Source organism: Oryctolagus cuniculus, chromosome 7, assembly GCF_051225735.1.
Source record: "Oryctolagus cuniculus isolate XC-2025 breed Fujian yellow rabbit chromosome 7, ASM5122573v1, whole genome shotgun sequence".
In the NCBI taxonomy this organism is placed as follows: Eukaryota; Metazoa; Chordata; class Mammalia; order Lagomorpha; family Leporidae; genus Oryctolagus; species Oryctolagus cuniculus.
The window spans coordinates 118,297,652-118,322,355 of NC_142873.1; the positions used below are offsets into that span (position 1 = coordinate 118,297,652).

The 24,704-nt window shown below is 48.2% G+C and overlaps 2 long non-coding RNA genes across 3 annotated transcripts in view; one reads left to right on the forward strand and one right to left on the reverse strand.

Moving 5' to 3' along the window:
- LOC149125703 (uncharacterized) overlaps positions 1 to 14,811 on the forward strand; it is a 40,598-nt gene extending 25,787 nt beyond the window's left edge. The window contains exons 3-5 of one of the 2 annotated variants that reach the window (XR_016237351.1): positions 9,287 to 9,461; positions 11,829 to 11,961; positions 14,579 to 14,811. This is a non-coding gene — a long non-coding RNA (uncharacterized LOC149125703). Of the gene's footprint in view, positions 1 to 9,286; positions 9,462 to 10,998; positions 11,338 to 11,828; positions 11,962 to 14,578 lie in introns of those variants that run through there. The other variant, XR_016237352.1, reaches the window with a different exon arrangement.
- LOC103350173 (uncharacterized) lies at positions 1,577 to 23,661 on the reverse strand. The gene is made up of 3 exons (XR_518256.5): positions 22,871 to 23,661; positions 8,344 to 8,461; positions 1,577 to 5,136 (listed from the first exon to the last, which is right to left on the reverse strand). It is a non-coding gene; the product is annotated as an uncharacterized LOC103350173 (long non-coding RNA).
- Between the last annotated feature and the right edge of the window lie 1,043 nt (positions 23,662 to 24,704).

A 24,704-nucleotide genomic window follows, 5' to 3' on the forward strand; every position in this document is an offset into this window, starting at 1 on the left:
GGATCAATGGAGCCAAATAGGTAGCCCATATAGACACACACAAATAGCCAACTGGTTTTTTGACAAAGAAGCAATGGCAATTCAATGGAGAAGAAAGGGTAATCTTTTTAAAAACAATGGTGCTGAAACAATTAGATGCTTGCCAAAAACAATGAGCTTTTATCAATTGATATATCATTCCATATAGAAAAATGAACTGAAGTGGATCAGTGAAAATTTACTGTAAAATCCAAACTATAAAATTTTGAGAAACTAACATAAGGAAAAATCTGTAACCTTGATTTGGGCAAAGATGCCTTACTATGATAACACAACCGCAATCCATAAAAGAACAAACTGATAAAGACACCGTTAAGGAATGAAAACAAAAAGTGCAGAGTGAGAGGAGATAATTCACAAAGCATGAATGTGATAAAGATCTTGTATCTGGAACAAAGAACTCTCAAAAGTCAATAATAAGATAACTAAAGGCCCAATTTTTAAAATGGATAAAATGTGAACACACACAACACAAAGGAAAAAAATAAACATAGCAAATAAGCACATAAAAAGATGCTCAATGTGACAGTCATCAGGCAAAGGTGAATCAAACCTCAATAAGGAACCACTGAACATTGACTGGAATGGCTGCAGTTGAAAGATTGAGAGTACCAAAGGTTAATAAGGATATGGAAAAACTTGAATTCTCATACATTGAGGCAGGGAATATATAATGTTACAACCACTTTCTTTTTTTTTTTAAGATTTATTTATTTATTTGAAAGTCAGAGTTACACAGATAGAGGAGAGGCAGAGAAAGAGAGAGAGAGAGAGGTCTTCCATCCGATGTTTCACTCCCCAAATGGCCACAATGGCCGGAGCTGCACCAATCCAAAGCCAGGAGCCAGGAACTTCTTCTGGGTCTCTCACATGGGAGCAGGGGCCCAAGGACTTGGGCCATATTTTACTGCTTTCCTCGGCCACAGCAGAGAGCTGGATGGGAAATGGAGCAGCCAGGTCTCAAACTGGTGCCCATATGGGATACCAGCGCTCCAGGCCAGGGCGTTAACCCACTGTGCCACAGTGCCAGCCCCATACAACTACTTTATAAAACAACTCAGCAGCTTCTCTTTTTAAAAATGTTTGTTTTTAAAAGGCAAAAAAGAGGGAGAGGGTGACAGAAAGAGTTTTTCCATCAACTAGTTCACTCCTCGAATGGCCTCAATATCTGGGGTTGGGCCAGGCTGAGGCAAGGAACCGAGAACTCCCCCCAGATCTCCCATGTGGTAGCAGGGAATCACTTACTGGAGCCGTCACCTGCTGCCTCTCAGGCCGTGACTTGGCATGAGGTTGGATGAGAAGGGCAATAGCTGGGATTCACACTTGATCTTAGCCAAAAGGCCAAGAAGGGATCAGTAGCCAGGTTTCAAACTAGGCACTCTGCTATTGGATGTGGGCGTCCGTGTGGCAGCTGAACCCTCTACACCACACTGCCCGCCTCCAGGCCCTGTGAGATATAGAACTACCACATGATCCAGCCTGGGTATTTACTCAAAGGAAAATGAAACATAACCCATACAAAGACTTGACACACAAATGTTCCTAGCAGCTTTATTTGCAATAACCAAAAACTGGGGGAAAATGTTCAATAATAGGATCAATGCATAAACAAATTGTAGCACATTCATACAATGAAATATGATTCAACAATGAAACAGAACATACAACATGGGTGAATTTCAAAATAATTATGCTGATTGACACAAGCCATATTTTTAAGTTATTAATGTTTATTTACTTTTATCTACTTGAAAGAGAGAGAGAGAAAGAAAGGAAACGAAAGAGAAGGGCTGGTGTTGTGACAGACTGAGTAAGGCCACCAGCATCCTCTATGGGCGCCAATTCAAGTCTCTGCTGCCCCAATTCCTATCCTACTGTCTGCTAACGCACCTGGAAAAGCAGCAGAGGATGGCCCAAGTGCTTGGGCTCTTGCCCCCAAATGGGAGATGGGAAGAAGATCCTGGCTCCTGGCATCGTCGCTCTCTCTCTGTAACTCTGCCATTCAAATAAATAAAATCAATCTTAAAAAAAGAGATAACGTTGAGGTGCCAGTGTTGTGACTCCTCAGGTTAAGTTACCACTTGCAATACCAACATCCCTTATTGGCATGCCAGTTCAAGTCCTGGCCACTCTGCTTCCAACCCAGCTCCCTACTAAAGTGCCTAGGCGAAGCAGCAGAAGATGGCCCAAGTACTTGGGCCTCTGCTCCCCACATGGGAGACCCAGATGGAGTTTCAAACTCCTGGTTTCAGCCTGGTTTAGCCCTGGCCATTGCAGACATTTGGGGAAATGAAACAGTGAGTGGAAGATCTCTCAGTCTCCCTACCTCCCTTCATTCTGCCTTTCATATAAATAACAAGAAACAAATCCTTTTCATTACGGCTGGTGTTTGGCATAGCAGTTGAGAAATCATTTGGAACTGCCACATCTCCTATTGGAGTGCCTGGGTTCAAAGTCTCAGCTCCATTCCCTCTTCCAGCTTCCTATTAATGCAGCCCCTGGGAAGCAGCAGTAATGACTTAAGTAGTTGGGTCCCTGCTATTCATGGACTGAGTTCCTGGTTCCTGGCTTTGGCCAACCTCAGCTGTTGTTAGCATTTGGGGAGTGAATCAGGAAATGGGAAATCTCTCTCTCTTCCCCCCCCCAACCCCTTTCAAATGAATAAATATTCTAACAGAAAAAATAAGTGTATTTTGGTGCATTTTTAAAATCCATGCAGTCTTTTCATAATACACATTTCCCAGGAACTTCTTGAAGTTTATTGTATGTCAGTTACACCTTAATGTTTAAGAAACTAAAAGAAAATGTCCCCACTGTTTTTACATGCCCATGTTGCAATGTGAATTTTGTTCTAACCCTTTGCGGTGGCCAGGAGGCTCTGTGTGTTCTGGCCCAGGCCTCTCTCTCTTATCTTGTTCCACACATTCTCTCCTCTCCTTTTCCTCGAGTCACAGGGGCCTCCCTGCTTATCCCTCCAAGCCTTTTCCCACGCTAAAGACTTCCACTAGCTTTTCCCTCTCCCCATGACATTCCTTTGGCTGGTTCTCGACTCCAGCACTCAGCAAACCCACCAGGCCTGGGAAACGTCCTCCTGATGACCTGGACCACGCAGGGACCACATCCCTGCTCCTCTGGCACATCAAGGCCCACTTCCTTCAAAACTGTTTTCATCCCAAAGGCAGCCTCTTTGTCGCTCACCACCGTGTTTACTGCACGTCTCTCTGAAGAGTTAAGTCCTCTAAGGGCAGGCAGGGACCTTTCCTATCTTGTTCATCGCTTGGTCCTCAGTGCCTTGTACACTCCCTGGCACCTGGTGGGAACTTGGTGAATATTTTTGATTGAAGGGCTAAATGAAGTACATTGTGGAAGCCTTGGAAGTAAGAACTGCTGAAGTGTCCACTTTGCATTTAAGATTTACACTCTACACATGTAAGAGCTTGGTTTTAGAGCATTTGTCTTCCTATTTTCATACTCATATTCTATTCATCTTTCTGACTTTCAGGAATGCTCACTTTTCTCATTTTGCAAGCCAAGGTCAGCCTCTTTGACATATATAAACTCCAGGCTGCTTTCTGACGGGTCCCAATAATGTCCCATATGATACTGCAATTTATCAAAAACTCAAGTTTAAAATAAAGAATTCAGGAGATATTCCTTGTCTACAAATGCAGAGCATTTGGAGGCAAAAGCAAGTATTCTCATGTTGTTGAAGAGTTGGGGTGGAGAGAATAAGAAATAATCTTTTTACTTGACCTACCACAAGTCAAGCAAAACCACTGTGTACGACACATACTATTTTGTCTCCTTTCTCTAAAGGTGAAAAGCAAGTTAATGGCCTCTCTGGGCCTCAAAACACACACAGTTAATAAGTAGAACCTCCAAGACTCCAACCTAAGTTCTCTGGCGTCAACAACAGGAACCACAGAGAAAGGCTCTCCAGTTCTTCAACATTTGCACCCAGCAATAACTGACGTCATTTTTCCTGACATTGTACTTGGCTAAACCCAATCACACAGCCTTGTTTAACTTCAAGGCCACAGAAAGAGCACCCCGTGCTCCTAAAAGCAGAACAGAAATACTAGTGAGCACCAGAAATGTGTTCCTTGAGGAGGCCCCGAAGATGACTGAAGAGAATACCACCAGCCAACTTACATCCATGGAAGGCTTTAGAGCACTGAGTAGCAGTAGTAAGATTTGAGGTTCTATTAAGGTCTGAAACAGAGGGTCTGTGATCCTACACTGCCTGGTTTCAACCTACGAAATGCAAACGGGATGTGTGCCCATGAGCCACAGGCCTCTATTCAGCATTGAGGCATTGGTTTCATGAGAAGGGTGCTTAAGACTCTTCTCACCTTGATGTCAGCAAAGATTAGCACATGTCTGTTGGCTCAGCTCTGCAGGTGGGAACTCTCTAATCACATTCCCACTCCTGTCAGCTATTATTGCCCCACACCAGCCCTGCCAAAACATCTTCCAAGCAGCTGGAAGGTCTACTGCTGACTTTGCAAAAAGCCCCTCTTAAAATTCTTCCTTTCTTAGAAAGTGGCTCTGGCGGGTGCAGAGCAGTTCCCACCAGCTGGGAAGCATTTACACAGAACCAGCACCAAAGGACACCCCTCTCTCTGTGCATGGCCACAGCCCGGACAGAAAACATGGTCTGCAGCTTGCTTTTCCCACCTGTCAGATGTAAGAACTTTGTGTGTGCATGCCTTTGCTTACAGAGACTTCCCTGATTAAGCAAATATTTTCTCAGCAAATATACGGTTCGATTTTGTTTTCACTATATATGCCATTCCCTTCCCATAATCATGATATTGAATCAAAGCCAAAAAGATGCTCTCTAGTCATGTGTGTCTTTGAAAGCTGGAACTTGGATCTTCCCATTCTCTGTTTAATTTATGAGAGAAACATGTTCTGACTACAACCATATGCCAGTTAGAGTCATTTCTTTTTCCAAGGCTTTTCTCTAGGGAGTTGGGATGCTCATCTTCAAATCCAGGAAGATATTGCTCTGCAGGTCAGATTGCTTGGGAAGTAGCTCTGAGACAAAATTAGCAGGCAGGACACTTATGAAGACATCCTTCTTGAGAGCTGCACCTGTAGATGAAAGGCAACGATGCAAGATGAAGCAGAGGGAAAAACCAGGCAACAGCCAAAGCTTCTGCTACCGCACAAGGAACACAGAAGCTGGAAAGGCCTTCCGAGTTCCATGCTTTGCTCCCAAACATAGTGGCTTTCTGCTTTGAGCAAATAAGTCACCAGATGCAGGCTGTTCCAGAAAGGGGGCATGACCTTGGCTGATGGAACTGTCTCCAACCCAGGGCAGTTTCCAGAGAAGGTCTGAAACATGTCCAAACCACTGGGGTGCAAAGTATTGTATTCCTGAAGGAGGATCGAGGTGGCACATTACAGCGTCCACTGCGAGTCTTATATCCATAACCATAGCACAAGTTAGGGGGTATGACGTCACAAGTGGAGTACTACAACTCTATTACATACCATTCCTGTCCAATTTTCAGCCTGCACCAGGTAATCAGTGGGAGCTGGGATTAGACTTGTCTCCTCTCACACTTACCAGTGACTCCATTCCTGAGATGCTGATGTTGACCAACAAAGGGCACTCACTGTAGGCCATCCTGAGTCATTAAACCAGACTCACATAACCAACAGCAGGGAGGGTATCTACAAGTTCAACCCTTTTGATTTTGCTTGGGACCTTGCTGCATTTAGAGATACAAGCATTTGCCTAGCCTGAGGCTTTCCTTCAGCCTGCTGGCTTCGGGGAAAGAGTTCAAGGAATGTGACTTCCTCAGCTGGGCTCCACATCCTCTGTGCTTCCAGCTTGCCTTCCTCCTTTCACTTGTCAGCTCCGGGCTGCTTTGGATAACTTCTGATTTCAAGCTAGGAGATGGCTGCATTGTAGGTTGAACCAAGAGATGATAGGTTTCTGTTACATTAAGCTTATTTATGATATTGTATTGCAGTAGCACTAAGAAACCAGACACCTGAGAATATTGCCCACTCATGGCCTGCTCATCACCCTAAATTGAAAATAATTATACTGGATTTCACATGAAGGCCATCATAAGGCCATCAAATAAAATAGATGCATACAGCAGGTTTGAATCTAGATCATCTGCAAATCAAAACTACAATAGGGTGCTATCTCACACCCCCATGAGGATGACCACTATCAAAACAAAACAAAAACAGACAATTACAAAAGTGAGGATGTGGACAAATTAAAACTCTTATGCATTGCTAGCAGAACTGTAAAATGGTGCAGCCACTTTGAATAATTGGAACTTCTAAAAAATAGTATTCTTGTATGATCCAGCAATTCCACTTCTGGATATATGCCCAAGAGAATTGAAAGCAGAGTCTCAAAGAGACTCATGTTAGTTGTAGCATTATTCACCATAGCCAAGAGATATAAGCAGCATAAATGCCCACTGTCAGAGAAAAATGGATAAAGAAAAGATGGAACATATACACAATGGAATACTATTCAGCCTTGAAAATGAAGGAAATCTTGTCCAATGCTACAACATGAATGGACCTGGGGGACATGCTAAGTTAAATAAGCTGTACATAAGAGGAGAAACCCTGCATGGTTCCACCCATGAGATCTCACGAGCAGTCAAACTGATGGAAACACAAAACAGATTTATGGTTGCCAGGGGTGGGTGGAGGACAATGGGGAGTTGCTGTCAGATAGCTGCAGAATTTTAGTTTTGCAAAAAATGAAAGTTCTAGAGCTCAGATGCATAAGATGAATCTAGTTAGCACTGTTGCACTGGATACCTCAAAGTTGGAAAGGGTAAGCTTCATCCTGTGGGTTTTTAAAACTCTGGTGGAAGAGAGAGAGGAGGAGGAGGAAAAGGAAGAGGGGGAGGAGAAGCAGAAGGGGAGCAGGAGGTGAAGAAGGGGGAGACAGAGCAGAAGGAGGAGGAGGAGGAAGAGGAGCTATGTCATCTGGCTCTCGGAGAAGAGAAAGAGAACGGGAGGTGAAGAAGTAGGGATGGGGGAAGTGGGATGGGGAGGGCCAGAAGGAGGAGAAGGGGGAAGAACCACAGCACCTGGCTTGTGGAGGAAGAGGAAGAGGAAGAAGAGGAGAGAGAGGAAAAGAGGAAAAAGGGGTGGGTGAGAGAGGAGGGGGAGGGATCATGGCCCAGCACTCCAGTCCCTGCAGCACCCCACCTCTCAGCATCTGTGCCGGAACTTGGAAGGACATAGCACGGACTGGTCAATCAACAAGAGGACTCTGCACCCACTGAAGCCTGCAGCTCAGCAGAGGGAGGCCTTCGCTGAGTACCTACTCGGGGCTTCAAGTGTACATGAGTCCACATGCTCTTACCAGCAGCCCTGTGCCCAGACCTCCATTCTTCACCTTGGCCATGAAGAACAGCAGCTCAGAGAGGGGAAGGGATCTGACCCAGGTCACCTGGCTGCTGTGGGGCAGAGCTGGGGCCTCCTTCCTCCACCCTGTTGCCTGCTTGATGACTCCTTCACTTGATAAAATCACTAGGCATTACGGAACTTTTAGGAGCTTTTCAAAGAGGTAACTGCAATTTCTCCCCCCGCCCCCACATGCACTCATATGTGTGTTCATCTGGTTTTTTTTTTTTTTTCTTTTTATCTGGAAGGGAACACTGATCATCTAGTGAAAAATATTTTCCTTAGAGATCACTTGAGGTATTTGGCGATTTAGACCACCAAGTATCGCCAACAAGAAAGAAGTAGAATGCGGGACTGAGGGAGCAGAGGAGGCACTGAACACGTCTCGAAAGGCTGGAGAGAGGTTGGATGGAGGCCCATCTCCCCTGCCGCCACCAGGACGTTCGCACCACACTCGGAGCTGGCAGATCTTGGGAGGCTGAGTCAGGGTGGCCTGGGCCACCTCTTGCCAGTCTTGAAAGCCCTCTAGATTCCTGCCAATGGAAAACCAACCGGCTCCTCCCGCCATCCCGCAAGTCTTGCTGTGTTTGGATGTCTTTCCCTTGTGCCAAAACCTGATTTCCTGTTTCTAAGAAAACAACTTTTAAAATGCCCTTTAAAAAAAATGATTCCTTAGGCAGCTTAGACATCAAAGAGCTCTTATAAAGCAGGCTTTTGTTTGGTTAAGTGCACACGCATCAGAAAAGTTCCGATTAAATTTCCCCTTTTTAAGTGCTAGGGATTTTTACTGCACTTGGGCAAAAGATTTCATCACGTAGATTACTGGGGGCTGCAGGTAGCTTTCCACTGATGAAGTCTGCCCTAGCAGAGGTAAGGAAGCAGAGGCCTGGAGAAGACCTGACTTACCCAAGGGCTCACAGCGAGGGAGAATCAGCCGGGCTCTTCCGTCCTGCTCAGGGACTGCTTCCGTGCGTCTGTCAGTCTCTCCAACAGCTGGACGTGAAAGACTTTTCCAAGGCAGAGGCTAGGTAAAATGTGAAACAGTCAGGAGGAAGCTGGTAACTATGCCTATCTTTGAGAAAATGTACCAGAGTCTTGAAAGAGTAACCCCAATTATCCTGTACTGAGCATGTATCTGTGCTGGCATTGGTCACTCAATGGCCACTATGGTTTTATGAGGTATTTACTGTCTTCTCTCTATTTCACAAAAGAAAAGGCAGAAAGAAGGACCAGCATTCATATTCGGGTTTAAACTTTTGCTGTATTTTGAGGGTGGCCAGAATATTCTAGGCTCTTTCTATGTGATGTCAACTAACCTGAGAGCAAGCTAAGACGTTGGTTGATATTACCGTCTCCACTGCACAAATGAGAAGCTCAGGGCTTAAAGAAAGCGGCCGATCTGCCCACGTGTTCACCACTGGGAGGTGTCAGAGCTGGGTGTGAGCCTTAGCCTGGCCTTCAGAGCTCATTCTCTTTCTGTTTCCCACTACCTGGAATTGTTGTGAGGATCAAATCAAATCATGGAAGTGAGAGACTTCTGTAAAAACGGTAAACAATGTAATAGATAAGAGGGATTATCATGTTTAAATCTAAGTTACTGTATTTTCCTAAATTTCCATCCTGGCTTTTAAACAGCAGGCTTCAAGAGCCAGGCAATGATAAAGGGCCCTTGGTCTCTCTGTTGGAAAAAAACAATAATATTTTCCAAATAAGAGATTTGATTGAGCACATACTTGCTTTCCTTTGGTGGCCTCAACTACTCTATGTTTAATCAAGTCGGAAATTTTTGATCTTGACGGCTGTTGTTGGAGGCAAATGAGAAACGTGAAGCTTCTTTCTAACCCCACAGGAGAGAAGGCATCTGAGAACGACACCAGTGGCAACGTTCCTAAGACCCAAGGCTTCTTCCTTCATTGGTTTCTTCGTTCACTCGTTCATGGCTATCCGAGGAGCACCCTGCCTTAGGCTTGAGAAATGCAGAGAGGAGTGAGCCCCACGCTCCACAGTGCCGAGGGCCTCTGCAGGTATCTTTCGTGAGCACTCCCCTCCAGTTCTTCCTTCTTTTCTGTCCGCCAACACTTGATGACAGTGGATGGCCCAACCATGCCACTCCACAACTCATTTGTTCAAGCCCCGCCTCCCAAATCTCACAATGTCACTGCATTTGCAAGTAGGGTCTTGAAAGAAGCAATTAAGGTTCAAAGGAGGTCATTAGGGTGTTTTCATCTGATGTGTGGGTGCTACAAAAGTTCATGGAAAACTGCGTTTCCCAGGTTCATTAACAGGGAGCCAGATCGGAAGTGGAGCAGCCAGGACACAAACCAGCACCCACATGGAATGGTGGATTTGCAGGCGGAGGCTTTACCTGCTTTGCCACAGCAGCGGCCCCTCCATGTTTTCAGTGGTTTTTGTTTTGTTTTTGTATTTTGCCCAAGATAGATTTGTCATTCTATTTTATTTTCCACAAATGTTTGAAGCACTCTCATGGGTCTGGTATCTTTAAAAGCAAAGGAGATCAGGACATAGACAAGTTTATTGGGTGAAAGGAATCATGAATGAAATTCCCTCAAGGCATTTGCAATCTTAAAGGGAGATTCCACTTGTGTTTTTTTCTCCCTTTCTGCCCTGGGGCTGGAGGCCCGGAGTGGAAAATCCTTGGGCCTGCTTTGTGGAGTGCGGATTCTAGCAGCTCATGAGTGTCTCCTGGGCCATGAGTCTACTACACCACGACAGGGAAGAGCAATGCCTGCTGCACAGGGAAATCCCTAACCCAGCCAGGGAGGAGCGAGGCTGGCCGGCCCCCTGGGGAAGAAATCCTGCCAGCTGCCAGGACGTACAAATTCTTCCCCAGAAGGTGGTGGGGACGGATTGTTCCAGGTGTGTGCACAGGCTCAGTGGCCAGGCCAGCCACGGCAGGCCACGTGCTGCGGAGCAGGGAGAGGGGGCTCAGGCAGAGTTAGGAGCCAGGTCCCGGAGGGCCTGGGCTGAGCCACGGTTCCTGGGGTATAGTCTGAAGGTAAAGCACACTCTGAAGGGTTCCAGCATCACCTGCTGGTGCTTCATCATCAGATCCAGCCTTTCACAGATGAGGTATTTGTGGGTCTGAACTGAAGTGACTAGACCTGGAACTGAAGCGACTTACAAACCCACTGCTAAGGAGAAATCTCTGTGTTTCTCCTTCTCCTTTCTTCTACCTAAGCAGTAGACCCCACCCTTACCTTGCTTCCAGCTCCGCTTTTTTGGCAAAATCAAGCCCCATATCTGACTCACCATGCTGTCTCTCAGTTCTGTGATCACTTAATACTGGTCACACGCATGCTGGTCATGGAGAGGCCCTGACAGGTAACAAAAAGTCTTCATGTTGGGCAGGCCTGGGAGCCAGTGTTAACAGGGCCAGGGACCTTGGGGCAAGTCACTTCATGTCTATAAGACTCAGTTTCCTCATCTTTAAGATAATATAAGGGGGCAGCACTGTGGCATAAAAGGTAAAGCCACTGCCTGCATTGTCGGCATCCCATAGGGGTGCTAGTTTGAGCCCCAGTTGCTCTACTTCTGATCCAGCTCTCTGCTATGGCCTGGGATAGTAGTAGAAGATGGCTCAAGTCCTTGGGCCCCTGCACCTACATGGGAGACCTGGAAGAAGCTCCTGGCTCCTGGCTTCAGAACGGCGAAGCTCCAGCCAATGAGGCCATCTGGGGAGTGAACCAGTGACCAGCGGATGGAAGACCTCTTTCTCTCTCTCTCTCTCTCTCTCTCTCTCTCTCTCTCCCCCTCTGCCACTTTGTAACTCTGACTTTCAAATAAATAAATCTTTAAAAAAAGAAGAAGGTAATAGGGTGGGTTCTTGGGCTAGCAATTAAGACACTAGTTAGATACCTGCATCAGGGTGTGTGAGTTCAGGTCCAGATTCCAGCTTCCTCCTACGGCAGCTCCTAGGAGGCGGCCACTACTCAAGTAGTCAGATCCTGGCCACCCACAGGGGAGACCTGGATTGAGTTTCTGGCTCCCGGCTTCAGCCCTGGCCCATCTCAGCTGTTGCCGGCATTTGGGGCAATGAACGAGCAGATGGGAGAAATTGTTCTCTTTCTTTCTCTCTCTCAGCCTCTCTAATACTAATTTTTTTTAAATGAATGGTGACGATCCCCACAGTACTCAGACCCCTTTTCTTCCTTGTTAAAGTCACGCCTCCGGCACCTTTTTAGCACACATGGCTGCCAGCTGTAGGCTACAGTCTGCAGCTTTCTTTTTTTTTCAGCTGAAGGTGCTCATGTGACCACATTCAGACTGGTGACCAGGGACATGAGCTGAAGTGATGAGTGCACTGTCCAAGGCACTCCTTGAAGACATTTCAGCTGCATGCCATGAGCCCCTCTCATCCATTCTTTCTGCAGCTTGGACAATGGGAACAGAGGGAGCAGCCACAGGGCTCACGCCACAAACAACAGACCGACCTTCCAGCCTGGGCTCCTGCACATCCTAGTAGAAGTCCTGCCCACCTTGGAGCCACAACTACACAAGAGAGAGGTGAACACCTGCTTTACTTAAACCACAAAATATCCAGGTCTCTTTGTGCATCAGCTTCCTGGTACCCAGGCTGTAGGAGACAGAACCCACAATAGAACCTACGGGATCTGTGAGCAGTCCACATCAGTAGCTACAATCAGGATAACTTGATGGAATGGGGCAGCTCTGGGTAACAATGTCAAGGGGAAGCTTATCCGGCTCTGAGATTTCCAGCATGGGTGTCTGGGAGAGCAGCGGAGTGCTTGATGGAACATGGGTGACGGTGAGGAGGACTGTTTGGGGACAGAGAACCAAGGCAGGTTCTCACCATGTTGAATGTGAGTTGCAGGCAGGACTCCCAGCAAGAGATGCCAATAGCCAATTTGAAAATGGAGCTGAAGCTGAGGCCTGGAAACAAAGGGTCCCTGAAGTGGTGGTGGGAGGTGGGGTGATGAGGTTTCTAAGACAGAGAGCTGCAGACACAGATAGGCTGGAACGATGGCGAAGAGACCAGTGTGGCTGCAGCAGATGTCTTGGGGTGGGAGAGGGAGAAAGGACTGCAAGGGCAGGCGGCGCCAGCTGCCCTGGTGAGGGACACAGCTCTTGCTGGCAGACGTGGAAGACCAGGGGCTCTTCCCGAGTGAGGCGCTGAATGCTGAAGGATCTGCACCTGCCCCTGTGCCATCTCCATGGGTGGAGAGTCAGGATTCCCTTCCTCTGGAAATCAATTGGCCACCACTCACAATCATTTCATGTGATACTGAAATGTGTGTGGAGGGTACCTTAGCAGTTGACGTACCAGCTTAAATGCCCACTGCCCACATTGGAGTATCTGGGTTCAGTTCCCAGCTCCAGCTCCTAACAATGCACACCCTGAGAGGCAGCAGTGATGGCTAAAGTAGTGGGACCCCTGCCAGCCTCATGGGAGACCTGGATTGAAATCCTGGATCCTGGCTTCAGCCCCAGCCCAGCCCCAAGCACTGGGAGCACTTGGGGAGTAACCCAGTAGATGGAAGCATTCTCTAACTCTCTTCTTTCTCCATCCTTTTCTCTCTCTTCTTCTATCTACCTCTTTTTTAAAAAAGGATTTATTTATTTGACAGTCAAAGTTACAGAGAGGCAGAGGCACAGAGAGAGAGAGAGAGAGAGAGAGAGGTCTTCCATCCACTGGTTCACTCCCCTGATGGTCGCAATGGTCGGAGCTGAGCCAATTTGAAGGCAGGAGCCCTTCTCTCTACTTCTTACAAGTGAAAAATAATAAAATAAAATACAAGGCAACGACTTCAATGAACGTCCTGCCTCTTGGTGTTGTGTTTTAGGATCATAGCATTTTTAAAATACAGAGATGAAATGAGATGTTTTGAAAGAGATCTGAGTGTGTGATAGGAACTTGGTAAATCAGAGCACAGTAAGAGGGCAGGATTGCACTCCGTGGTTAAGGTGTAACTACCCAGATCACTGGCTTCCCATGAGCTATTTTTGTTCTTTCTACATTTCCAATCATGGCTTGCAGGTTTCAAGTTTTTGGAGACATTTGCATTTTGATACCCAAAATGATTTTGCACCCAGAGTCTGGGGCAAAAACTGTCATCGTCTCTACTTTACAAACAAGGAGACTGAGGCTTTCAGAGGGAAGAGGTGGGAGCAGCTTCCCAGGTAGGCATCAGGCCTGAGAAGCCAACAGAGAGGCCCTGTGAAGCGTGCCGTGAAGGATCCTGGGAACCAACAAGGAATGCCCTGGCCTGCCGCGGCCATGAGCCAGCTCTCACTTTCACATCTGGAAAATACCCTCTTGCCTGCCATTCACTCTCAGTTCTCTAGACATCAGGGATGTGGATGTCACCTGATCCCTTCACACCCACCCCCAACATCCTTGGTCCCTCCTTAGACCCTCAAGTCGGGCCCTGACTCCTTCCTCCCTCCACTGCCTCCCTAAACGGTCCATGGGCATCGGTTCCAGCAAGCAGAGCCCTGGGAGGGGCATCGTGCTGCTGCTGAGTAGCCAGACGTTAGGGCAGGTGTGGGCTTTGGAGCCCCTGCTAGTGCCTATCTTATGGAAAATCTCTGCAGAGGCTTAGCGAGGCCTCTGCCCCCACAGAGGGTTGAGGGATAGAGACAGATCCAGCACATCAGTGACTCTTTCCACTCTGGACTCACAGCGCCCCGCTCAGAGAGGCCATTGGGCCAAAGATTACCCACAGTTCAGAATGCCAGGATTCCGTAGACAGATTTACAGCAGGAACCAAAGAATGGAGGCTCTGGCGCCACCTCCAGGGATCATCTGAGAGTCCGGCTTTCACTGAAATGACCTGGGAGCCAGAGCTGGGCGAGGAAGGAGAATGGTGTCTTGGGCCCAGGTCTACACAGGCAGAGCAAAGCCAGGACGGAGGCCAGCACCAAGAGGAGGGGAGACCCCTGACAAGAACAAGCAGCCACAGGAGTTACTTTGCTAAGTCACTTTCTCTTCACTCCGGGTTTTAGGAACCAAGAATGTTTTCTCAGAACAGTGGAAAGAACAAGAGCAAAGATTCTAGTCCTGGGGCTGGCGCTGTGGTGCAGTAGGTTAATCCTCCGCCTGCAGCACTGGTATCCCATGTGGGCACCGGTTCTAGTCCCGGCTGTTCCTCTTCCAATCCAGCTCTCTGCTATGGCCTGGGAAAGCAGTAGAAGATGGACCAAGTCCTTGGGCCCCTGCACCCGCATGGGAGACTGGGAAGAAGTATCTGGCTCCTGGCTTTGGATTGGTGCAGCTCCAGCCATTGCGGCCATCTGGAGAGTGAACCAATGGAAGAAGACCTTTCTCTCTGTCTCTCCCTCTCACTATCTGTAGCTACCTGCCAAATAAATAAATACAATCTTTTAAAAAAAAAGATTCTAGTCCTCTGTCAGCCTACTGCATACGGATCTAACTGGGAAATGAGTGCAAGAATTAACCTCAAGAAGAACTGGGGCGGGGGGGGTTGCATTTGGCCAGCAGTTAAGACACCTGCATCCCATGTCGCAGTGCCCGGGTTCCACTCTCAAATCTTCTCCCGATTCCCGGGGGTTGCAGTGATGGTTCAAGTGATGGGGTTCCTGCCCCCATGTGGGAGACATGTATTGGGTCCTGGCTCCAGCTTTGTCCCCAGCCAGGGGCCATTTTGGGCGTTTGGGGAGTGAGCCAGCAGATGGGAGTGTGCCCTCTCTCTCTCTCCCTCTCTCCATGTCTCTTTGACTCTCAAATAGATATATTTTGTAAAGAGCTAAATAGTTTCAGAAGGGACTCCAATTTCACCTGAAAAAAATCTTCTTACCCTGAACTTTAAAACCTATTCTCATTTGCTACCCTTAACTGTGAATCAGCCCAACAGTCTTTCTTTTTTCTTTTTCTTTTTTTTATTTATTTGAAAGAGAGCGAGACAGAGAGGTCTTCCATCCTCTGGTTCACTCCCCAGATGGCCGCAATGGCCAGAACTGCCCAATCTGAAGCCAGGAGCCAGGAGCTTCTTCCGGGTCTCCCACATGGGTGCAGGAGCCCAAGCACTTGGTCCGTCTTCTACTGCTTTCCCAGGCCACAGCAGAGAGCTAGATCTGAAGTGGAGCAGCCAGGACTCGAACTGGCGCCCATATGGGATGTCGGCACTGCAGGTGGCAGCTTTACTCACTACTCCACAGCACTGGCCCCCAGCAGTCTTTCAAAGGCTGACTCACTGTTTCCACTTTGCAGATGGGAAAACAGAGGTTCCAACGAGCGCAATGATGGACCCAAGGTCACATAAGTGACATAGCCCGGAGTCCATCCTGGGTCTGTCTACACCTCGGAGGTCTAGCTTGCATACCATGTGCCTCAAAATAGCTCTATGAAGTAGGAAAGCATGATAGATTCAAAGACATTTCATATAAAAAGTAAGGTCAAAGGCCAGGAGTTGAGCCCAGGCTTCTTAGCACCAGATCAGGGCTCTTTCCCCCACACCACACTGCTCCACCTGTCTCTCCTACATACTCGCCTGACTCTCCAGGCTGCCAAGGCAGCATCTGGTATGTAGTAGGTGCTAAATAAATACTTGATGGATGAGCAAGCCCTTCTTTCAAGTGAAGTTCCACCAGCAAAGTGAACCACAGCCTTAACAGTAAAAGTTAGTCTACGATTCCTTTTGCTCAAGGCTTAAACCTAAGTTTGAAGAAAAGCACTTGCCTTAGCCATGAAATATGCCTCCAAGCTCTTCCCAGGATAGGACAGAACAGCTACAGAAAGAACCCACTGTTCCTCTCTGATATGAGCAGTAGAACCACGAAGAAGGTTTTTTAATGCCTGTTTTCTTCAGGACAGCCAGGGAATAAAGTTAGTTCTCAACAACATCCGAGAGAACAGGTGCCCAAGCTTGTTAAGGGAGAACCATTCACTAACAGAAAATAAAAAGAGGAAATTGCTGTGTTCATATCCATCTAGGGAAAGCTCACTCCCATGTCTCAGACAATCTCCCAGGTGCAGGGAAGAAGAGGAGCGAATGTGCCAGGTCCTCTCCCCAACAGGCCCCATTCCATCTTTAAGTAATCCTGTGATTCAAGGATCCCATGCTACATGGGCTGGAGTCAAAGAAGCTCTGGAATGAGCTTATTTCCCCCAGGTAGTAAATGGCTGGGACCAGCATGTTGGCATAGCAGGTAAGTCCACCACCTGCGATGCCAGCACTCCATATTGGCACCACCTTGAGTCCCAACTGCTCAACTTCTAATCCAGTTCCTTGCTAATGGCCTAGGACAAACAGTGGCGGATAGCCCAATGCTAGGGCCTCTGCCACGCCCCCCCCCGCGCCCCCCGGAGAACCAGATGATGCTCCTGGTTCCTTGCTTCAGCCTGGCCCAACCCCAGCCAATTGTGGTCGTCTGGGGAGTGAACCAGTGGCCACATGGTCTCTCTCTCTTCTCTCTCTCTCTCTCTCTTTCTCTCTGTAACTCTTTTAAATAAACAAATAAATCTTTTCTAAAAAATTAGTAAGTGGTAGAGCCAAGATTTAAACTCAAGACTCCCAGAACTTAGAGTCTGTGTCTCAAGGACCATGGTTAGCATGTACTAATGGCAGGTATTATTATAGAGAAGAGTGCTCTACAAAGAGGCTGTGCTTACTCTACTTCACTAAGTTGTGAGGGTCAGACGAGATGGGCAGAGCTCAGTTAATAACCTCAATTTACACTTGCACACACTGAAACTTAGGGTTTAAAGTGACACGTGCAACACAGAGGCAATTCAGATGCCTATGACCCATAGGTTTGATTTCAGTGTCTGGAACCTGGATTCTGGCTCCAACATCCCACCTACATAAACCCTAGGAGGCAGCAGCGATTGCTCAATTGAATGCATGACTACCACCCACATAGGAAACCTGGATTGCCTGCCCAGCTCCTGACCCTGGCCCTGACCTTTCAAACTCATGGCTGTTACAACCATTCAGGGAGTGCATTAACAGATGGGATCTCTCTTTCTCTCTTTGACCCTTGAATAAACAAGGAATTTTTTTAATAAAATTTTAAAGTGGTATGTGTATATCCTATGCGCTACATGTACCTCCTATAAAAGAGGAAGTTGAAGCTCGGAGGCTCTCGGGTTACATTATGCATTTACATATACGAATACTGTGTTCCTGCCACTGATACATGCAGGTTCTGTGTCAATACTTATCTTTCTCCAAGCCTCAGTTCTATGCTTCGTAAAATGATGTTGAGTGGCCTGGCCAAAGATGGTCAGGTAGAAAGAGTTGCATTTAGAATCTGAATCTAGGACTTCCTGATTTTAGAACTTATTAGTTTTTTCTTGCTACGATGGTCTATTTGCTTCTATCCTGCTTTCAAAAAATATGTAGCTCCCAAGCACATCTAAATACAGACCATTTTATCAAGTGCTAGACAGGGTAGCTTCTTAGACAAATGCTTTCTTGACTCTGCATAGAAAGTCTTCAACTTTAGTGTTTATGTGAATAACTCACTTGTGGAGTCAAAAATATTTATTCTACCAGTGTGGGAAGATTGCATCTGAACAAATCCTACCTGGCACATCACCCATGAAAGATGGGAGGGAAAGAACCTGTGATTCAGTTCTCCAGGACGATGGAGAGCCATTTATAGCAAGTGCTTTAGGAGGGTTTTACAGTGGAAATGGCCTTTGTCCTCCTGAGGGTTAAGGATGCTAGATTGGACAAAACCACCAACAGCATAGTCAGAAACCCTCTGCAATCTCTGCAGGAAAATCCTTTTCCAGCCAAACTTGCTAAGCACCAGTCCTGTGCTCAGTGAAGGTCAGCAGAGCTGCTGGAGGCATAGCTATGCCACCGTCAGGGAGCAGGGAAGCTGCTGCCGAGAGCACGGAGGCGTGGGCACGTGGGAGGCCAGGCTAACTCACTCGAGCTTGATGTTAATAGTTTCAGGGCAGCACAGGCTGGGTTTGCAAACTAAAATTGGAGGACAGGGCTACAATAGGAAGCTCATAAATGTCTAGATCAGAAATGTGTACTTAACCCATTAGACAATGCTGGAGGTTTGAAGAGCAAAAAAAAATCAGCATTAATTTTAAGAAAATGAACTTTTTGTTCCTCCATCAAATATCTCCTGATTGCATTACTACGCGTCGCATCTTTTCATTCTTGTATCCCAGTGACTGGCACATTCCCAGTGCAGGGCATGCCAAGAACATTCTGCTGTCCCTGCTGCAGATCTGAGCAACTGTGGCAGCCAGCTTACAAGATGGCCAGCAATGTTCTCCACGTTGACGCCCTGTGGACGGCACCAGGCCTGGTCATAGAATATGGCAGAAGTTGTGGTCTGTCATTATATGATTAAGTTGTAAAAGACAATGGGGCTGCCTGTCCAAAAAAAAAAAAAAAAAAAAAGACAATGGGGGCCGGCGCTGCAGCTCACTAGGCTAATCCTCTGCCTTGCGGTGCCGGCACACCGGGTTCTAGTCCCGGTCGGGGCGCCAGATTCTGTCCCGGTTGCCCCTCTTCCAGGCCAGCTCTCTGCTGTGGCCAGGGAGTGCAGTGGAGGATGGCCCAAGTACTTGGGCCCTGCACCCCATGGGAAACCAGGATAAGTACCTGGCTCCTGCCATTGGATCAGCGCGGTGCGCAGGCCGCAACGCGCTGGCCGCAGCGGCCATTGGAGGGTGAACCAACGGCAAAAGGAAGACCTTTCTCTCTGTCTCTCTCTCTCTCTGTCCACTCTGCCTGTCAAAAAAAAAAAAAAGACAATGGGGGTTGCTCCCTTTTGGGTGTCTCCCCCCCCCCCCTCGTCCTCCCTCTGGAAAGCCTGCAGCTATGCCATGAGCATCCCCGTGATAAAGTCCATATTGAAGGAATGAAACCCTCCCACCAACAGACCCACCTCAGCCCATCAGTGAACTTGTACTTGAAGGTGGACATCCAGTTGACTGCAGCCCCTAAAGACTGTGATTGCAGCCTCTTGAGAGACCCTGAACCCGAAGCACTCACTTAAGTACCTCCCAGCTGCTGTACCCCAAAAATTGATGATCCTGCATTGACACATCATTAGCAGCCCGTGCCCACAGCGAATGTATACCACATGCTTGTTCTTGCTCACTATACTTCATGCTTGAGCTAATTGGCTACATAGCAATAGGAGACTGACACGATGACCATCCTAGCACGGTTGATGAGAGGAGAAGATGAAATGCAGAGTGTCATCCAGGAAGGACGCAGGAGCCCCTGTCCTTACGACTCAGGAGGGAAGAAACAGAACCTCTAAGTCCTGAGCAGTACTGAGCACTCCCCAGGGGTCCCTAACCAGTACTTTCCTGGCACAGAGCATCTCCCAGGATCTTCCCACAGGATTGTTGTCACCTGGTCTTTCCCAGAAAGAAACCAAGGCTCACAGAGCTCAGTGCAGTCATGTGATGGCAGATGTGGAGCCAAAGGGACGCAGGAGGGACTATGGGGCTTTGTTCAGGGCAGGGAACAGGATGATGGAGCTTGAGGAGGGATGAGAAAGAGCTGGGAAAGGACTGCGAAACTGCTGGATAGACCAGACAGTCTCAAAAGATCTATTTAAAGTAGAAACTCAGGGATGCACCCCGGCCGTCTGTGTTTACCAGAAGGTACCGCTTAGCACCCTCCCGGCTTCAAGGACCGTAACCGACCACCCCCCCCCATGGCACCGAGCCCAGCCGGCTCCCTGCACCGCTGCTCAGGAGATGTTGAATGTGCTGGGGCACAGTAGGTTAATCCTCCGCCTGCAGTGCCGGCATCCCATACGGGGGCCAGTTCTAGTCTCGGCTGCTCCTCTTCTGATCCAGCTCTCTGTTATGGCCTGGGATAGCAATAGAAGATGGCCCAGGTCCTTGGGCCCCTGCACCCACGTGGGAGACCCGGAAGTAGCTCCTGGCTCCTGGTTTCAGGTTGACCCAGCTCGGGCTGTTGTGACCATTTAGGGAGTGAACCAGCAGATGAAAAACCGTTCTCTGTCTCTCCTTCTCGCTGTCTATAACTCTACCTCTCAAATAAATAAAATCTCAGATATATATATATATATATTTAGACAAATGCTAAATAATAATACTAAATATATATTTATATGTATAAATATATATATTTATGGCACACCTGGGCCTCCCACTGTGTTTCCCATGGTCCTGGAAACACCTGGACCCAGCAGGCACATTCAGTCCTTTTCCTAAGTGCAAACACTGCCTGACATATTGGGACTGGAACCTGGGGAACTCAGCCAACCACTGAAGAAATCCTTAATCAATAAATATATCCATAAAAGCTTTTAAAAATCAGCACTAAGTTACTGCCTCATTTCCAAATTGCTTTTGCTTTCTAAATGGTACGAGGAAACACATAGCTTAGGCATCTAGTAAAACAAAATAAACCTAAAGATTTATAAACATAAAGGTGGATTAATCTGCTAATACTGTTTTTCTACCTGGATTCATTGATGACTGTCACACTCATCAGCAACGTGTTTTGCAACTTGTGGAACAGCTCCTTACATAAGCTTCCCAGCAGGGGCCCCGGTGTGCTGGGTACAGGGTGGCTGTGTGCAGAGGCTGGATTTGGGTGAAAGCCCTGGGCTCTCAGGCTCAGTCTCTTCCTGTGCACTGCAGGGACCATGGCGGGACCTGCTCCAGCAAGGCGGCTGTAGTTCAAGTTCCTTTCCTCGCACTTACGATGTATTTCTCAGTGAGCCAATACCAACTATTGATGAGTTGCCATTCTTGGTGTTGTGTTATTTTCATCTACTCCAGGAGGTTGGAGCATCAGAAGCGGTGGTGGTGAACGTGCTCAGCACAGTGTCAGCACAGAAGGTGCTCATTCTGATGAGGCAATGCTAGAGCTGTCAGTCATGTGTTTCTAGTTCCTTAATAATTAATCTGCTAGGGCCAGCGCCGTGGCTCACTAGCCTAATCCTCCGCCTAGCGGCGCCAGCACACCAGGTTCTTGTCCCGGTCGGGGTGCCGGATTCTGTCCCGGTTGCCCCTCTTCCAGGCCAGCTCTCTGCTGTGGCCCGGGAGTGCAGTGGAGGATGGCCCAGGTGCTTGGGCCCTGCACCCCATGGGAGACCAGGAAAAGCACCTGGTTCCTACCTCCTGCCTTCAGATAGGCGCGGTGCGCTGGCCACGGCGGCCATTGGAGGGTGAACCAACGGCAAAAAGGAAGACCTTTCTCTCTCTCTCTCTCTCTCTCTCACTGTCCACTCTGCCTGTAAAAAAAAATTAATCTGCCCATTGGAGCTACACTGTGCACAGTAGGTTAAGCCACTGCCTGGGATGATGGCACCCCATGGAGGGGCTGGATCCAGTCCCGGCTGCTCCGCTTCCAATCCAGCTCCCTGCTAATGCGTCTGGGAAAGCAGCAGCAGATGTTCCAAGTGGCTGGGCTGCTGCCACTGATGTGAAATATCTAGATGGAGTTTCTGGTTCTTGGCTTCAGCCTGGCCCAGACCTGGCTGTTGCTGCCATTTGGGGAGTAACCAGCAGATGCCAAATTCTGTCTCTCTGTCTCTCCTGCTCTCTCTGTAACTCTGCCTCTCAGTAAATCTTAATAAGAAAGAAAGAAAGAAAGAAAGAAAGAAAGAAAGAAAGAAAGAAAGAGAGAGGAAGGAAGGAAGGAAGGAAGGAAGGAAGGAAGGAAGGAAGAAAGAAAGAAAAGAAAAGAAAAGAAAAGAAAAGAAAAGAAAAGAAAAGAAAAGAAAAGAAAAGAAAAGAAAAGAAAAGAAAAGAAAAGAAAAGAAAAGAAAAGAAAAGAAAAGAATCCTTCTGCCTCCCAGTTACCTGGGTATGGGATCCGTGAGCTGCGTGTCTCAGAGAGTTAAGGGAGGAGTAACACTACACTGATGTAGTGTTAATGACTCTGTGACCATTTGAAACTTTGAGTGAAGTTGAACATCTTTCACTTGATTATTGTTTATAGCTCCTGTTTTCCTCCTGGACTATAATCCTTTTGCTTTTTTTGTTGAACTCTTTACTTAGTAGAGCCATTAAGCCTTTGACTAAAACATAAATTAAAAATACTTTCAAAAAAGTATGAAAAAAATTTTAAAGGAAGGAAGGGAAGGAGAGCAAGAAAGGGAGAATTTTCCTGATTGCCCTAAAGGCCAGGTCGTGCCCACACTTTTGAAGCTCCAAGACACTTCCCTGCGTGAGCTCCGGGTGAGACCAGGACTGAGTCTGCGATAGTTCAGGGTCTGAACATCTCATAAAGGCTGAAGCCAACACCTCTTCTACAGTCAAGCCGTCCCCCCAGTGGCCTCTGCCCACCTTCCAGCTGTGTCCCTCTGGCTACGTGTCCCCTCCTACCACTGCCTCCTCACCTCTCCACACTCAGCTCCTCAGCTGCACCCCAGCACCCTTGCCCACGCTGCCATCACCACCTGGAAAGCCTTCCCTTGCTTGACCCAGTGAAAATCTCCCCACCACTCCGGTTCCCGTGGGGAGGCTCACCTTTCCCACCGCTTTGGAGCACAGGGAAGTGTCCCATCTCTGTTCCCTGAGCACCCAGCACAGGTCTGGGCAGAGCGTGGGTCAATGCATATTTGTGGAGCGCGTCCGCTTGGCTGAAACTGTCACCGCAGTTCAATGCTGGCAGAGTGGAACCCCACGCCCACCCCGGCTGCAGAGCTGGAGGGAACGCCATCCTGGGAGAAGGTGTTTGGAGATGCACGCAATGGCTGCTCCTCTGCTTCGCTCATCTCCCAGCTGCCGGGACCGTGGGGAAGTGTTTCTCAGCCTGTTGATCACAGATCCTGCGGGTGTTACTGCGACTTTTCTTTAAAAGGATTATTAAGAGGGAGGAAACCTCCAATCACGGCTCTGTGGAGAGCACCCTACATTCCAAGACTTCATTTTGGAGAGGAGGAAAGCACTCTTGTAACTGGCCTGGATTTGGCCCACAGCTGTCCCTCACCAGGCCCCAGACATGATGCGCAGTGGGGAGGAAGCGGGCGGCTGCTCTTCCACGGACAGACAAGTGACATGCAGGGACCTTGATGGCACTTAGACAGGAAGCACCACCATGGGGAGGTGGTGCCCCAGGCCACCTGCCCTGTACTTCCTGCAGACTTGCGTTCAAGTCCTGGATCCACACTGGTAAGCTTGCTGGTCTTCTGACCAAAGTCCTTGCTTCCTGTTTGGTAAAGTGTGGGTTAATAAAAGCAAACCCTGAAAGTCATGAGGAGGCATCAGTGTGACTGTAAGCTCCACAAGGACACACACTTGGCGACTGCCCAGAGGACTGCTGCTTCCCTGGTCCTTGATGAGTAAAGGCCGCAGGGTGAATCAGCAAAACGCATTAGCCCCAGGACCGCTGCAAACAACACGGATGTTCGTCTCTGCTTTCACTGCCAGGAAAAGCTTAATCCAATGAGTGTTTATGAAGCATTGGCCCTGTATGTGCGCAATGCTGTGGCGAAAACAAAAATGAAATGATGGGAACGTTCCTCCAGGCTTCAGGGTGAGCCGAACTCAAGTGAGGCTCAAGGGAGAGCAAGGCAGAGGCACTGAGCTAAGAGGTTGCGGGAGTTGGGCTGGAGGGACGGGCCTGGTGGGTTCAGCTGGGAAGGAAGGGAGCTGAACGAAGCCTCCTGCAGGAGGCTGAATGCCCTGGGCCAGGAAAATGGTCCTGGGGACTATGGTAGCTGGCCCGTGGATGTCACAAGACTGAGGATCCAGTCCCCCAGGCGCCGTTACACATGAAAAATCACAGGTTGTATTAATAGCTGGGCTTGTACCCAAAGCCTCCAAGAAGAGTTTTCAGATTTTTTTCCTAAGCTCTTAAGCCAAATTCAACATCACACTGCCAGCCAGGTAGTCACATGGGAAGAGAGAGGGACAGCCTGGGTCTCCTCTGACAGGTGGGGCCCTGGCTGCCCTCCTGCCCCTGCTACCAGAAAGACAGGGCACAGAACTCCACTCCAGGGAGTAACCTTTAACTCACAGTGCTCACCCTCCATAGAATTCACCAGGTCATCTCTGCTTTAGAATCTGAACCATCAGTGAGCAAACTCGCTGGCTGAGTGAGTGAGTTCAAGGCTGGCATGGAGAGAGGCTTCCTGCTGGGCCCTTCCACTTCCTTCCAGGCTAAGGGCAGGTGGGATGCAGCCTGCTGTGTTCTAGCTCCATGCCTTTGCATCCGTTGTGTCCTCTGCCTGGAATTTCCTACCCCGCCCTGTTTTGCTAGCACCCCAATGGGTGGCCCCCTTGAGTGCTCTGAGTGAGCTACCACCATGAGAAAAGCACAGGCTGCCACTAAAGGCAAGTGTAGCACTTCTCACAGGGC